Source organism: Pantherophis guttatus, chromosome 2 (assembly GCF_059756535.1).
Source record: "Pantherophis guttatus breed Tessera chromosome 2, ASM5975653v1, whole genome shotgun sequence".
NCBI lineage: Eukaryota > Metazoa > Chordata > Lepidosauria > Squamata > Colubridae > Pantherophis > Pantherophis guttatus.
In genome coordinates, this window is record NC_142064.1 from 139,835,995 (window position 1) to 139,850,029 (window position 14,035).

Below are 14,035 nucleotides of genomic sequence, written 5' to 3' on the forward strand. Positions count from 1 at the left end.
GCCGTGCTCTCAAAACTTTTCTATTTCAGCAAGCTGGCCTGGCCTAACTCCCCTCTTTTAAATTCTTAAATTTTTAAATTTTTTAATTCGTGATTTTATAAATTGGGTGTTTTAATCTGTGTTTCGGCCGAAATATTTAATAATTTTAAGGGATTTTTAATATTTGTATTGTCTGTATTTTATCCTGGCTGTTCACCGCCCTGAGTCCTTCGGGAGTAGGGCGGTATAGAAATTTGATAAATAAATAAATAAATAAATAAATAAAATATTGTCACAGAGAAAGTGGTGGGATTTCTGTTCGCTATAACCGGTTGTTAACTTTCTAAGCCATTCGGAGAACCAGTTGTTGGAAGAAATCTCCTTTTGTTTTTTTCCACTTTATGGAGCTAATCCTGTAAGGAAGGCAGGAAGGAAATATTCTGGTGTTGTTTCTAGCCTAATCTTTATTGCCCTGCTTACAGAAACTGCCTCTCGGTTAACGCTTATTGACAGCTAAAGGTTCTTGGCAGTATGGCCAGACTTACTGTTGCCTGAGCTTCTCCGGAGGTTTTTTTTTATTTGCTGGTACTTTGCTGGGGCTTGACTTTCTTAAAGAGGAAGAGCTGTTTTAAGCTTTTTACACTGCTGTTGGGAGGAAATACTCCCCTGTTGGAGTTCTTCCAGCCAGGATGCAACAATCAGCACTTTGAAGAAATAATTGAATAACAAAGCAGAGGTGCCAGAAAGAATCTTTTAATGACAAAGAAACAAGATGAGTGACATTCAGCAAGGCTTCTTGGCTAGCTAAAAAGATTGATATTCAAACATGAGTTTACATACTCTGAGTTTTGGTCTAAAATTGATTTTTGGTAAAGTTTAATTCTGTGCTTGGTGACGTTTATTGATGGGATAATTTTCCCTATTCAGCTTTGTTTGGAAGGAAAAAGGTTAATCTCTGTTCCTGAAAAGAAGCAGGGTTCAGAAATCTGGCTAGTTCCTGTGTCTATTTGTTCTGGTAATTGGTTTAACAAGCAACAGCTACTGTGTTTGCTCTTTTGCTACATTCTAGCGCTAACTGCATTCTTTGTAGTTAGGCTTCTCTCAAGTATTTACACTTCAGCTTGTCTGGGGTGTGAGCTCTGGCAATGAGCCAGACAAGGCTTGTGTTTTAGTTTTAAAAGGATTTAAACTGTTGTGATTTAACTATTTGTATTGTGTTTGAATTTTTTCCTGCCTGGTGGTTTCTTTTTCTATCTGGGGAGGGGGTCTTCCTTCACTGCCTTAGTGGTTCCTGGCACTGTCCTTTTGGGGTGTACTTCCAAGAGGCAGGATGCAAGCTTGGCACTGATTTTTTTTTTACTGCCTTTCTGGGGGGCATGTGATCTTTCCTTAAATCTGGATGATTTCCTTAGGATATCTTATGAGATGAATGAGACCAGCCGTACCTGACAAGCTTGGGAGGGCAGAGACTTGAACCTGGGTTCCCTATATAATTTGTTAATTTGTCTCTTTAGCTCAGCATTTTGTAGCCCAAATATACTGACCCACTTTCTGGAGAGTTTAAATGACCTCTCTGCTAAAGGGTTTCATTTTATAAGCAAGAGTTGGCTGCTGATAGTTATCATTGCATTTTAACTATTTTAATTCCTCAGGGTGCTCTGGCACTCTGCCTGATTTGTAATTCTCAGTTGCAGGTATTTCTAATCTAATGATTGGCATTTAAGGGCAGCTTTTTGCAAGCAAAGAAGCTTTTTGTATTTTTGTGCAGGTAATCCTTGACTTACAACAGTTCATTTAGTGAAGTTACAATGGCACTGAAAAAAAGTGACCATTTTTCACACTTACAACCGTTGCAGCATCCCCACGGTCACGAGAGGCCGGGCGAGAAGCACCCCTCGATGTGAGTGATGTCGAATTGGCCACGTCCACCCAGTCACATGACTGCCCAGCCACGCCTACCCAGCTGGTCATTAGGGGAGAGAACCAGTTGTTAAATTATTTGAATCCCACCACTGCATAGAGGGTCCAGGAAGGCTTGAAGAAATGTTATAATTTAAATCTTGAGTTAAGTCCCGGGGATCCTTGACCGTGATCCGTGACCACAAAGGATATTTAAAGGATGTCCATGGTGAAGAAAAGGTTGAGAACCCCTGCTTTAGAGGACTAACCAGTTAGTTAAGTTCATTTGCTTGTTTCATTTCCCCAATTTATTTCAATTCTTACTATATAGAAATAATAAGAGTCAACATCTTCATTCAGTTTTTCGTACACTGATCCTGCCACCTGAATTAAGTCTTGTGTATGGGATATGTCCTTGAAAAGATTTTCCCAAGTAAAGATAAAACTTTACGTTAAAAAATCAATTACTGCCCCAACTACATTCTTTAATCCTGCAGTTTTCTTTACTTCATCCAGAAATGGCAAAATAAATAATATAAACTCTCTGATCAGTAGGTGGCAGCAACACCTAACAAACTCAGCACAAGTTGTTGTTTTTTAAACTAAGGAAGAGTGCATGTTTACCGGCAAACAGTAAGTAGAAATCTTGATTGAGCAGTGCTCTCGTCCTTTGACCTGTTCTAAACGGAATAATGTTCTACATCTTCAACTCAGGGAGTGTTTGCAGATTTGTACAAGCACTCTTGCCTGTTTAATTACAGCATCTTTTGGTTCCAGGCTTCCACATGAATCTGAACAAATGTATTGATCATCTCATGAAAGCAGCCTGTTGTTAATGTGCCTTTTAAATCAACCCCCCCTTTTTTCCCCCTCAGGCTCATGCAGATGCCTGTAAACAAAAGGCAGAAGCATGCTCCAAAACACATTTTTCCTAATCATCCTGTAAGATTACAGAGCCATAATGCCACACCATGACCTCTCTGCAGAGCTATCACCGGATAGTGTTTTGTTTGTTGGTGCTCTTTAAAGCATCCAGAGGGAAAGAATTACAAGAAGAGAGTGATACTTGAAGCTATTGATCAGCTATTGATCAGCAGAAAGCACTTGGACCATAATCTAAACAGTCCCATTACTCATCTGGCTTCCCCTGGTGTGAGGTATTTTCTATTTTTATTTACATCAATGTAATCCTCTTTAAATGTACCCAATTACATGTAAATTGGTGTATGAACTTTATGGGTAAACCTTTCTTTATTAGTATGTAAGGGAGACCCTAATTTTTCAATGGTCTTGTGCAGTGGTGGGTTGCCCCCGGTTCGCACCGGTTCTATAGAACCGGTAGTAAAACTGGCAGGAGGCTCCACCCACTGACCCGGACGTCATCAAAACATTTCTGCGCTTGCGCGCAGCCCCACCACAAACCAGTAGTAAAGATAAATAGAACCCACCCCTGGTCTTGTGCCAATCCCCCTCTCTATCAGCTCTAGGAAAAAGGCAAGGGGCAAGCCATTTCAAAATTTGACAAGAAAACTACAAGGATCTATCCAAGCAGTTCCCAGCATCAGGACTGACACAAAAGTACAACACACACACCCCACACCTTTTTCTGGATACTGTCATTTTAAAAGCTGGTCAGAATTACTCAAAGAAAATGCAAGCCAGACTATCTTTCCACAGTGGGAGTGACTGACGTACTGGTTTACTACAAGTCAAGCTAGTTCAGCTTCCTGTCACTTGCTGCATTCTCCCTCTGAAGATATATCGTCAAATTTCAGATTACCTTTGCCTTATTCTGAGCATATTTATGAGTAAAGCAAATCACTTCAGCTGCAATCACTGTCCGTGTTTATTTTCTAAAAATATTACAGGGGTTTAGTAAAGATTTAGGATACTTGTGGAAACAAAATTACTCTGGCAGCAAGTATTTCATTTTGTAGTATGTTCCTTCCTTTTAAATATTGTTTACAATTAAAATAATCTTTTAACATTTAAAAAAATAAAATGGAGAGGGGGGTCTGGTGGGAGACCAGGAACATTTCCACTGGTACCACTCTGGGAATCCCAGACATTGAATTATACATGAACCCAGTCATTAAGTTTAGCCATGGTTCGTAACTCATAGTAAAACATACCTGGTTTATCACAGTAAATGAATCCAGTCATAAAACCAGTAGAATTTAATCATATTGAATTTATAACAAGCTATCCTAATCTAGGTTATGTAGACTTTCTACATACCGTAGACTACAGGGCACATTTTGAATTGGGCCTGGAAATGGATTGGTAATTTCTGAAGTTGTTACCTGAGCTAAACCACGAAACATGGTAAGCAACCATAATGGTCTGACTTGCACACCATAAATTCTGTCACAACATCTTTTCCCATAATCCTTGCCAAACTGGAAGTCCAATAAAACACACCAGAGGATCAGTAGGGAGTCAAAAGATAATTATTCAACCAAAGTTATCAAATTGCTTCCGGGTAGACAGCTGCATAGCCCTCCTTTTTCTTTCCCTTTCTATATGATTTTGAAGTTTAGAAATTTAGCCAAACTTTATCAATGGCATAGCATTATTACAAAGATTTCCTTAATTTTTTTTTAAAAAATTAAAAACGTTTTTATATTTTTTGTGTATATTTGTTGATTTTAATAGTTGTTGGTTGATTGTTGTGTGAGCCGCCCTGAGTCCTTGAAGATAGGGCAGCATACAAATTTTATAAATAAATAAATAAATTTACAGATAGAACAGATACATTTTTATTTATAGCTAAATAAATGTCTCTTTATCTAGAGGTAAAACAGATTTGTTTTTTTAAGTGTAAGATATATATATTCCTTTACACTGATATGCTCCATGGTAGTGTCTGTATTGTTTCTAATGGAGAAGCAGCTTTTATCAAAGGAATTACTTAATTTAAACATACCATAAACATGTAAGAAAAATATTCCAACACTTCCCCTTTTGAGCCTGACAGAGACAGAGTATCTAAGGGCTCATTAGTTCCTGGTGGAGTTATTCCCCTTCGTACCTGCGGTCCAGTTTAGCCCTAATAACTAGTAGTTCTGCAGTAGTGAGTAATGAAATGACATTGAACCTCAATAGGAAAACAAAACTTTACGGGCAAGAGGGCACACAGTAAATAAGCAGTTCAAACAGTAAAAATGATTACGAAATGTTAACATAAAACAGGTAATAAAAATGACAGGCACAAAGAGATTTCAAACATCTGAAATTAAGTAGTCAAGTGAGAGAGTAGAAAAGGAAGATAAGGAAGCATTGGTCTAAGATGGCATGAAAGTTGGCGGATTGTTGTATAAATAACCTGAACATGAAGGAAGACTTTGCTTTATTGGTCTACATCAGTACAATGACTGGAGTTAATAAGAGCACAAATACCTCCTTGACTAGTGAATAAGAAATCCAGGTAATGCAATTTTGGATGGTTATTTGGGAAGTTGAGATAACTTCTGCTTGTAGCTTGCCAATTGTATCGCATTGGCATAACTCTCAAAAGATGCTAAAATATTAAGGAGGACAAATTCCAAAACAGCAGTCCCTAGTGAGAGTATAAACCATCGAAAAAGAGAGTGTAAAGGAGATTTCTATTCCACTAAAAGATTAAGGATGATATGGGAAAGGTAGAGAGGGCAGTTATGATACCAACCCAAAAAATGAGAAGAGGCCAAATACTGAGAGCTGAAATTCTAGAGTGCAAATTCCATACCACGTAGAAGGTAAAATATTATACATGCTTTATGTCCACATCAGGGGTGGGTTCTACTTACCTTTACTACCAGTTCACAACGGGGCCGCTCATGTGCGCTTGCTTCTCTCACACGCGCGCACATTCTTCTGCACATGCGCAGAAGCGTTCTGATGACATCGGGGTCGGTGGGCGGAGCCTCCCTCCAGTTTTATTACCGGTTCTGTAGAACCAGTCCGAATCGGGGGCAACCCACCACTGGTCCACATATCCAAAACCACTCAGATTGTGGGATGGTTCTGGATTTTGGGTCAGGAGGGACCAAATAAATCAATGTGCAATCAGGTACATTCTAGAAATAAAGTGTGTATTTCCTTTGGTCGAGGAATTCAGTAAAGGTCCATATATTTATTAGCTTTTCCTTTATAGTGGTAGTAGATGAATTATACAAGTGAAAAAAAGATAGTGCTATTAAACCCAAAGGAGTGCCAAGCAGAGAAACGCCCTCAAGTGGAAAGGGAAACTTGGCATTGTAAATCAATGGGTTTTGGAGGCACAGGGCATAAAACAAAAAGTCAAAAATAGAAACCAGCAAGATAGGAGGGACAGGTTGCATAAATTAATCATAATTACAGACTAACAATTATAAAAATACAAAATGAGATTTCAGATAAATAACTATGTCCAATGCAAGTAAGTGAATTGATTAAACCCAAGCAAGCTGATGATGTTTCCCTGGTGCTGATCTGGGTCACATCTTAAGTCATATAGGTGTGACCTAACCTGGGTTGTCTACAAGTAGGTTGCAGTCAATTACTGTAGGCATATGGTATGGGTATGATAAGTCCAGGCTGTTCTGCTATTTTGACAGTTGTATGGATAGTTAGATAAACCTGGAATAGGCCCTTCCATCTAGGTTAGAGAGAAGTACTCTTAAACTGCTGGATCCCAATCAATAAGATGCAAATTCTCTTCAGAAAGGGTGGACTGCAACAGAGTGCTATTCCTCCAAAACTGTCTGATGATGATCCTGTGAAGAAGGCAGAAGACAGACAAGTCCTGCTCCTCCCCTCTGGAGAGTTAGGGTACGCAGATCATTCAACCCTGAATGATAGTTGGTAGTCTTTCAAACAACTGTTCAAATGGGGATAACCCTCACAGAGTTCGAATTCCAGCAGGCTCAAGGTTGACTCAGCCTTCCATCCTTTCTTGGTCAGTAAACTGAGGACCCAGATTGTTGGGGGCAATAGGCTGACTCTGTAAACCGCTTAGTCTTAGACAGTGCTATTTATAACATCCTTAGATTTCCTTATCAAATTTAATTCTTTGAGCTTTGAGTTAATGCTTTGAGCACTAAGATTTCCTTGAGTGTCTACATATAAAAAGTGCAAACCGTAAGGGGTTGAGCTTGACTTATCCTTACTTTTTTTGAGACTGAAAATTTTATTTCTGTTGAATTAACATCATTTAGAAACTACGACTTTGTTTCCGGTGCCTTGTTTAAACTGAGGAGCATTATGGTTGAAAAACTTCGTTTGACCAAATTGAACTTTGCTACCATAGAGAGGGACAAGATGTTACAGAGAGGAATGCCACAGAAGGATTGCTCAGAGAGGCCTGGGCATATTCACTACAGTGGGCCCCTTGGAAGAGATGTGAAGAGTGGCTAGTGGGGAGACAGCCCTGGGGGAAACCGGAAGGAGGGTGGCCTTGGCAGCATTCATCACTCTCTTCTCTCACAACAAACTTGATTCTAGTCACACCACAGGAAATACATATTTCTTTCCTGGTTTTGGGACTACCTACTAAAGAATTGTCATGCCTTCCTTCACCTCCATCTGTGCCTAAAAAGCCTGTTGCTACTCATTTGGGAACAGACCCTTGATGTCAACAGAAGAAAAAAAAGACCCATTGACTGAAGTATGAGTATACAGATAGTCCTTGACTTATAACAGTTCATTTAGTGACTGTTCAAAGTAACAACGGCACTGAAAAAAGTGCCTTAGGACCAGGGGTAGGTTCTAAATTTTTTTACTACTGGTTCTGTGGGTGTGGTTTATTTTGTGGGCATGGTTTGAGGGTCATGTGACAATTCTTTAGGATTTAGCAGAGGTACTGGTCTACCAGGCTTTTAACTGCTTGCAGAACTGTACTGGTCTACCCATTTGTTCTTGGAGCGTTCCAGTCTACCCATTTGTTTTTGGAGGCACCGGTCTACCGATTTGTTTTTTGAGCGCACTGGTCTACCACCACACTGCCTTTTAACACTGATCAGTTGTAGAGCGGCCCTTTGAAGCCCCGCGGCAAGAGTTTAAACAGTTTTTTTCCTTCTAGCCGATCAGCTGGGATTCGGGAAGCAGCGAATAGATTGGGAGCGGGGCCAAATAAAAGGTAAGAATAATGCGGGGTGGGGGGCGGGAAGGCCCAGCTCCCAAACAAAGAGAACCGGTTCGGTGTCGTCATATCATCACCACTACCGGCTTGGCGGAACCAGGCGGAACCGGGAGGAACACACCACTGCTTAGGACCATTTTTCACCCTTACAACCGTTGCAGCATCCCTGTCATTACATGATCAAAATTCAGACGCTTGGCAACTGGTTCATATTTATGACGGTTACAATGTCCCGGGGTCACGTGATCACCTTTTGCGACCTTCTGACAAGCAAAGCCAATGGGGAAGCTAGATCCACTTAACAGCCATGTTACTAACTTAACAACTGCAGTGATTCGGTTAACAAGAAAGGTCGTAAAATGGGGCAAAACTCACTTAACAACTGTCTCACTTAGCAACAGAAATTTTGGCCTCAATTGTGGTCGTAAGTCAAGGACTACCGGTACAGTATCAAAAGCTCTTGAATCCTGAGCCTGTGGACATCTTCGTCTGTCCTTGCAGTTTTGCCATCCTGATTGGCAGTAGCATCCCAGATACTCAGGCAGAGAAGCGTCTCTTCCATGCTCCATTTCCTTCCATTTCTAAGTGAATATGCAAAGATCTGGGCTCTGGGCCTTCCTCATCCAAAACGTGAAGTCTGCTGGTGCTTGATTTACTCAGGATGAGAGTACAGTAGAGGGAGCCAAAGGCACCTATTCCTAACAATGCCCAAATGTTGAAAAATTCACTGTACCATCACAAGGCAAACTCTGTATTTTCGGACTTAACATTGTTTATTTAAAATAATGTTTATTGCTTTTTAAATAATAACATAAAAAGACAGAAGGAACAAAATTATCAAAATTAGCATTATCAAAAAAAAGATAAATGCTTAAAATTAGTGAAAAATGCAGCAGAAAAAGATAGAGTATTATATGTTATTAGAACAATAAATTGTTAACAGTTCTATAGGCAATCTGATGCAAATATTGTGTCTGTGTGTATAAAACAAACATGATCTGATTTAATTTATCCCCAGATAATCAGAGGACAGAGCACATACATTTCATTAAAGTCCTACCTTCCTCTCTCCCCATAATTTTGCCACCATATATTAATGCATCCAGACTATACTGGGAAGTTGGGGAAAAAATGCACTGCTAAACCTATAACATGACCAAGAAAAGTGCCTATATGCCTTCATCGGAAGTCAAGCTGGACTCAAGGTTATGTTAACCTTTAAAGTTTCATTTTATTGAGCTCAGCACTGTTGCGCTGTGTCCTTGACAAGTTGCTATCCATTACCAGAGGATAAACGACTGTGTTCAGACTCAGCAAATGGAAGTTTGCTTCGCTGTCTCTCTAATCGCATAGGATCTGCCAACGGAAAGGGCTGGAAAACTCCCTGAGGACCTTAACAGCAGTCTCCTTTGCAAAATCAGCAGACAAGGCTTGTTGTGGCAGGAAGTAAGCGATCATCATATGCTCCTGGCTGCAAATCAAACTAGTATTGTGGACTGCCAACCTGAAATATTAGAATTTAGGAAGCTTGGGTCAGATCAGACATATTTTTCTGCATAGCCTCTGGCTTGAGTTGTTGCTAGAATCCTTTTTACTTACTGTATGCTCTATCAAGAATCCTGGATTGGATTCAGCTGGTGGTTATTGTAGTGTTGAATAGTGGCTCAGTCAGGGCTGCCACAACTGGTTATACAAACTGCGTCACATGGGGCTGTCACATGAGGGAGGGAGCACCAATTGCAAGTAAAAAAAAAGAGGGAGAAGAAATATGGTACATACTATACAGGAATGTTGACTTTGATCGGGACCAGTGGTGAAATCCATTTTTTTTTACTACCGGTTCTGTGGGCATGGCTTGGTGGGCATGGCAGGGGAAGGATACTGCAAAATCTCCATTCCCACCCCACTCTGGGGCCAGGCAGAGGTGGTATTTGCCAGTTCTCCGAACTACTCAAAATTTCCGCTACCAGTTCTCCAGAATCTGTCAGAACCTGCTGGATTTCACCCCTGATTGGGACCCTGCGTAACTTTTGTTAAGTAATTCTATTTAATAAATTGTGAGTCTTAAAACAAAGGTTTTAAGGTGGGATACTAAGTGGGATTTTGCACGAGGGTACTTTGTATGCCCGCACTGGTCCTGGCTCAATCAAGAATAGTTCAGGAAAGAAAAAGAAAAAAAAATAAGATTGCTCCTGCCACTAGGATAGCCCAATTGTTGCCAATCAAGAAAAAATTGCCTGCTTGTAGAATGTTGCAGTTAGGATTTTGTGGCCTTAAATAATGCAGGATGAGGTGGGGGGGAGTTACTCTGTGAGCATTTAAGTAGGAAATCTGGTGTCTTCCAGATACTTTCTGTAATAACTTTAAGGCTATGACATTTTAGATCATATTTTGTATTGCACTGTTGTTAAACAGGTAATATCTGTAATGATTAATAGTAAATTTTACATAAATTCTCTAGAGTACAGTAGGATTGAAAGTGTAATTAGAAAGACATATATTAGAACCCAAGAAATAATAGTGTGTAAGAAGAGTAATGTGAAAATTCACTGCTTCTGCAGATAAAAGCATTACTTTCAGGAAAAACAAATGATTGCTTTTATAATATTTTTTTAAAGTATTGGCTGCATCTTTTCCATTCACAGCCCCCATCCTGGGCTCAGACTGCATGCCCCTCATCCCCAGGCGTTCCCTAGATTTATGGTAGCAATTCTCAAAGTGAAGGCTAAATGGTATTACTCTGTGACAAAAACAGTAATAGAGTCCTGAGGTGTCTTAAAAGTCTTTAATTGATTTATTATACTATAAGCTTTTGTAAATGGCTCGGTTTCCTCAAAGACCTTAAGCATTATTTTCTTTGGGAGTCCAACATGCTTAATTATTGAACTGATTCATTTTCTGGGTTTACACAATATACCGAGCTATAAAGTAATCGAACTGACTGGATTCTTTATAAAATATTAAGCCATAGAAAAACTAACAAAGATTAAACCTAGCTGGGCTTAATATGATGTGTGAATGCTCCTGCTGGGACTTAACTAATGTGTTTGAGCGTATGCAAAAATTTGTACATTTGTGTATATTCGATATACTTAGAAAAAGAGAATTGGTGGCAAGATTGTAAAACAGGAAAATCCAAGTATTGTAATGCAAAAAGTGCAAAAATAAAGCTTCGGCTCCAAATGTAAAAAATAGTTCTCTTCTGTTTACCTAGAAGTAAATGCCACAATGTTTAATAGGAATTTATTCCTAAAAATTGGAATTGTACTGTAAATATTGGTTGTGATAGGAAAGACACAAACTACACAAGCTTTAGGACTGTGTCCTTTCTCTTCCTCGACACACCCCTACTCCATGGGAAGCCGGAGAAATTTGGATTCTGTGTTCTTGCCCAGTCTGTTGCCCACATAAAAGCTATCAATAAAGCATCTTCCAGGGGCCCTTCCTGCTTTGTATGTTTCTCTCTGTGTGTTCTTTTTGTCAAAGTAAACCCTTCCAGGCACACCGCTTCAAATAGAGGATTGTCTTCTAAAAATGGCATATGGCCACCCTGAACCAAGCCTGTGATTCATTTAGCACTGTATATGCTTCTGTGAAGGCAGCCCTCCCCACAGTACAGATTGTCTTGCTTCCAGCTGGCACAAGCTGTCCCTGACATCAGCATCTCCTTCCAAGGTTAACAATAGCTGATGCAGGTCTGTAAAACATGCACACTCACCACTCTGGGCCTGGTTTGCCAGCATAAATGTTGTAGATGCTTCTCAACACACCTAGTTTTATTATTCATGCAAAGTAAATTATTCTGCAGGAGGTATATGTTTTCATGCAAAATAAATTATTCTGCCGAAGAAATATAAGGTATACGAAACATAGGGAACTCTCCAATACATTGCCTCTGAAAAACAAGATAATATGTAAAACTAGGTGCCAACCAGCCAACACCGGCTCCTCATCAGTGCTTGAATTTACTGTAAGCATCATCTCCCTGTTACCTGCTATCACAAACAGTTTTTTTTATTCATTTATTTGTCAAGCATATATAAGATAACAGATAAAAGTATAAACATGATTATGAATACATGAAATGGATACGAATAAAAAGGAACATTAAGAGAGGGATGGTAGGCACATTGGTGCGCTTATGCATGCCCCTTACAGACCTCTTAGGAATGGGGTGAGGTCAACAGTAGAGTCTTAGGATTTAAGGTTTGGGGAAAAAACCAGAGTCTGGTAGTGCATTCCAGGCATTGACCACTCTGTTGCTGAAGGCATATTTTCTGCAATCGAGTTTGGAGCGGTTCACTTTAAGTTTGTATCTATTGTGTGCTCCTGTATTGTTGTGGTTGAAGCTGAAGTAGTCATTGACAGGAAGGACATTGTAGCAGATCATTTTATGAACTACGATTAGGTCAGACTGAAGGTGGTGTAGTTCTAAGTTGTCTAAGCCCAAAGTTAGCTGAGGGGAGCTATCACTGTTCCACTTATATCATGGGTGTCAAATTTGATCGCGTCACATGATGTCACGTGTTGTATCATGACATTTTTTTTGCCTTTGTGGAGCCAGAGTGGGCGTGGCCTGTGCATGATGCATCTGGCCTGCGGGCCACCAGTTTGACCTGACTTATATGATATCCTTTGAAATGTTTCTGGATACATCTGTTCCCCCTGCAAGAAACACTGGCAGCTTAACCAGTCCATTTTTTGTGTTCAGAGACCCCTTTTACATAATCTGCCGATATGGAAGTCAGATGTCCTGCCTCCTTCATCATGCATTCTGCCTCCTTCTGGAGTCCCCTTGATTTTGTCTTACATTATGCGTTGACCTAAGCTTTTAGTGTGATGTTGGGCATTCTTATCAAAACATCTGTCCCCTTCACCAGGTGTTTCATGTCCATTAACATCAAGTCCACCACTTGCAGGTCCTGGCAGCTGATTGGCACAATGACTTGAATTGGAACCACTCTTCTTGGGCTGAGCAGGACTGAAGGTGACTTCCCCAGCCTTTCAGATGGAGTCTGTGGTTAACTGCCCTGCTCAGGTTGATGAAGGGCATTCTTCATGTAAGGACTGGCTGGCTTCAGCCGCTTCTTAACAATCTGGCCAGCCTGCATGATAGGCACAGCTAGGAATCTATAGGCTGTTTGGCCCTGGAATGGGAGCAGGAATCAATTCTGTGGTGGGTTGCTCCCGGTTCTGTCCGGTTCTTTAGAACCGGTAGTAGAAGTGATGGGAGGCTCTGCCCACTCGCCCAGACATCATAATTAACGATCTGTGCATGCTCCCGTTGCGAACCGGTAGTAAAGGTAAGTAGAACTCACTCCTGAATCAATTGGTCTCGAATGAAAGTGTATCCAAGGCCACTACCATCCTTCCCCTAGTCTCACTATTATCACGTGAGTCTGCCTCCTGAGGAGGCTAAAACCTCTCTTATTTTGCTCTGCAGCTTGAGTGGCTATTCTGGGGATAGGAACAGCTTGCCTCTTCTCTGTAGATAAAGATGCAGCATTTGCCTGGAGAGAGGGAGGTTGTGTTTTTCCCGAGTTCATTTTAACCTGTGATTTCTCAGGATTGGAACATCCAAGCTTACGATGTCCATTGTCCTTCCCCTTAAAAGTACTTTATAAGCAGATCATCCAGATAAGCAGAAATACAGACACTCTAAGTCAGAGATGAAATCTACTTACCTTTCCAACTGGTTCGGAAGTGCCACACACGGACCCTCTGCACCAACCCTTCTGTGCATGCACATAGAGTAAAAAACAGGTTACTTCCTGGTTAAAACCAGGAAGTAATGACAACTAGGGGGCGGGCAGAGCCTCGCACCACCATCGCTACCGATTCTCCGAACCACCAGCCGCCATCGCTACCGGTTCAGTCGAACCGGTCCGAACCGGGAGCATTTCACCCCTGCTCTAAGTGTTCAGGTGGACTATCAGACTTGCAATCTTTTGAGTAAACACAGAGTGCTGAAGTTACACCAAAGGGAAGAGTTTCAAACTGCTATTGCTCCTGTCTAACCTTGAATCTGAGGAGCCTGGGGTTGCTCATCTGTTAGAG

The 14,035-nt window shown here is 40.6% G+C and overlaps 1 protein-coding gene across 3 annotated transcripts in view; it reads left to right on the forward strand.

Moving 5' to 3' along the window:
• The window catches only part of ASIC1 (acid sensing ion channel subunit 1), a 235,953-nt gene that overhangs the window by 198,286 nt on the left and 23,632 nt on the right, over positions 1-14,035 (forward strand). The window lies entirely within an intron of this gene.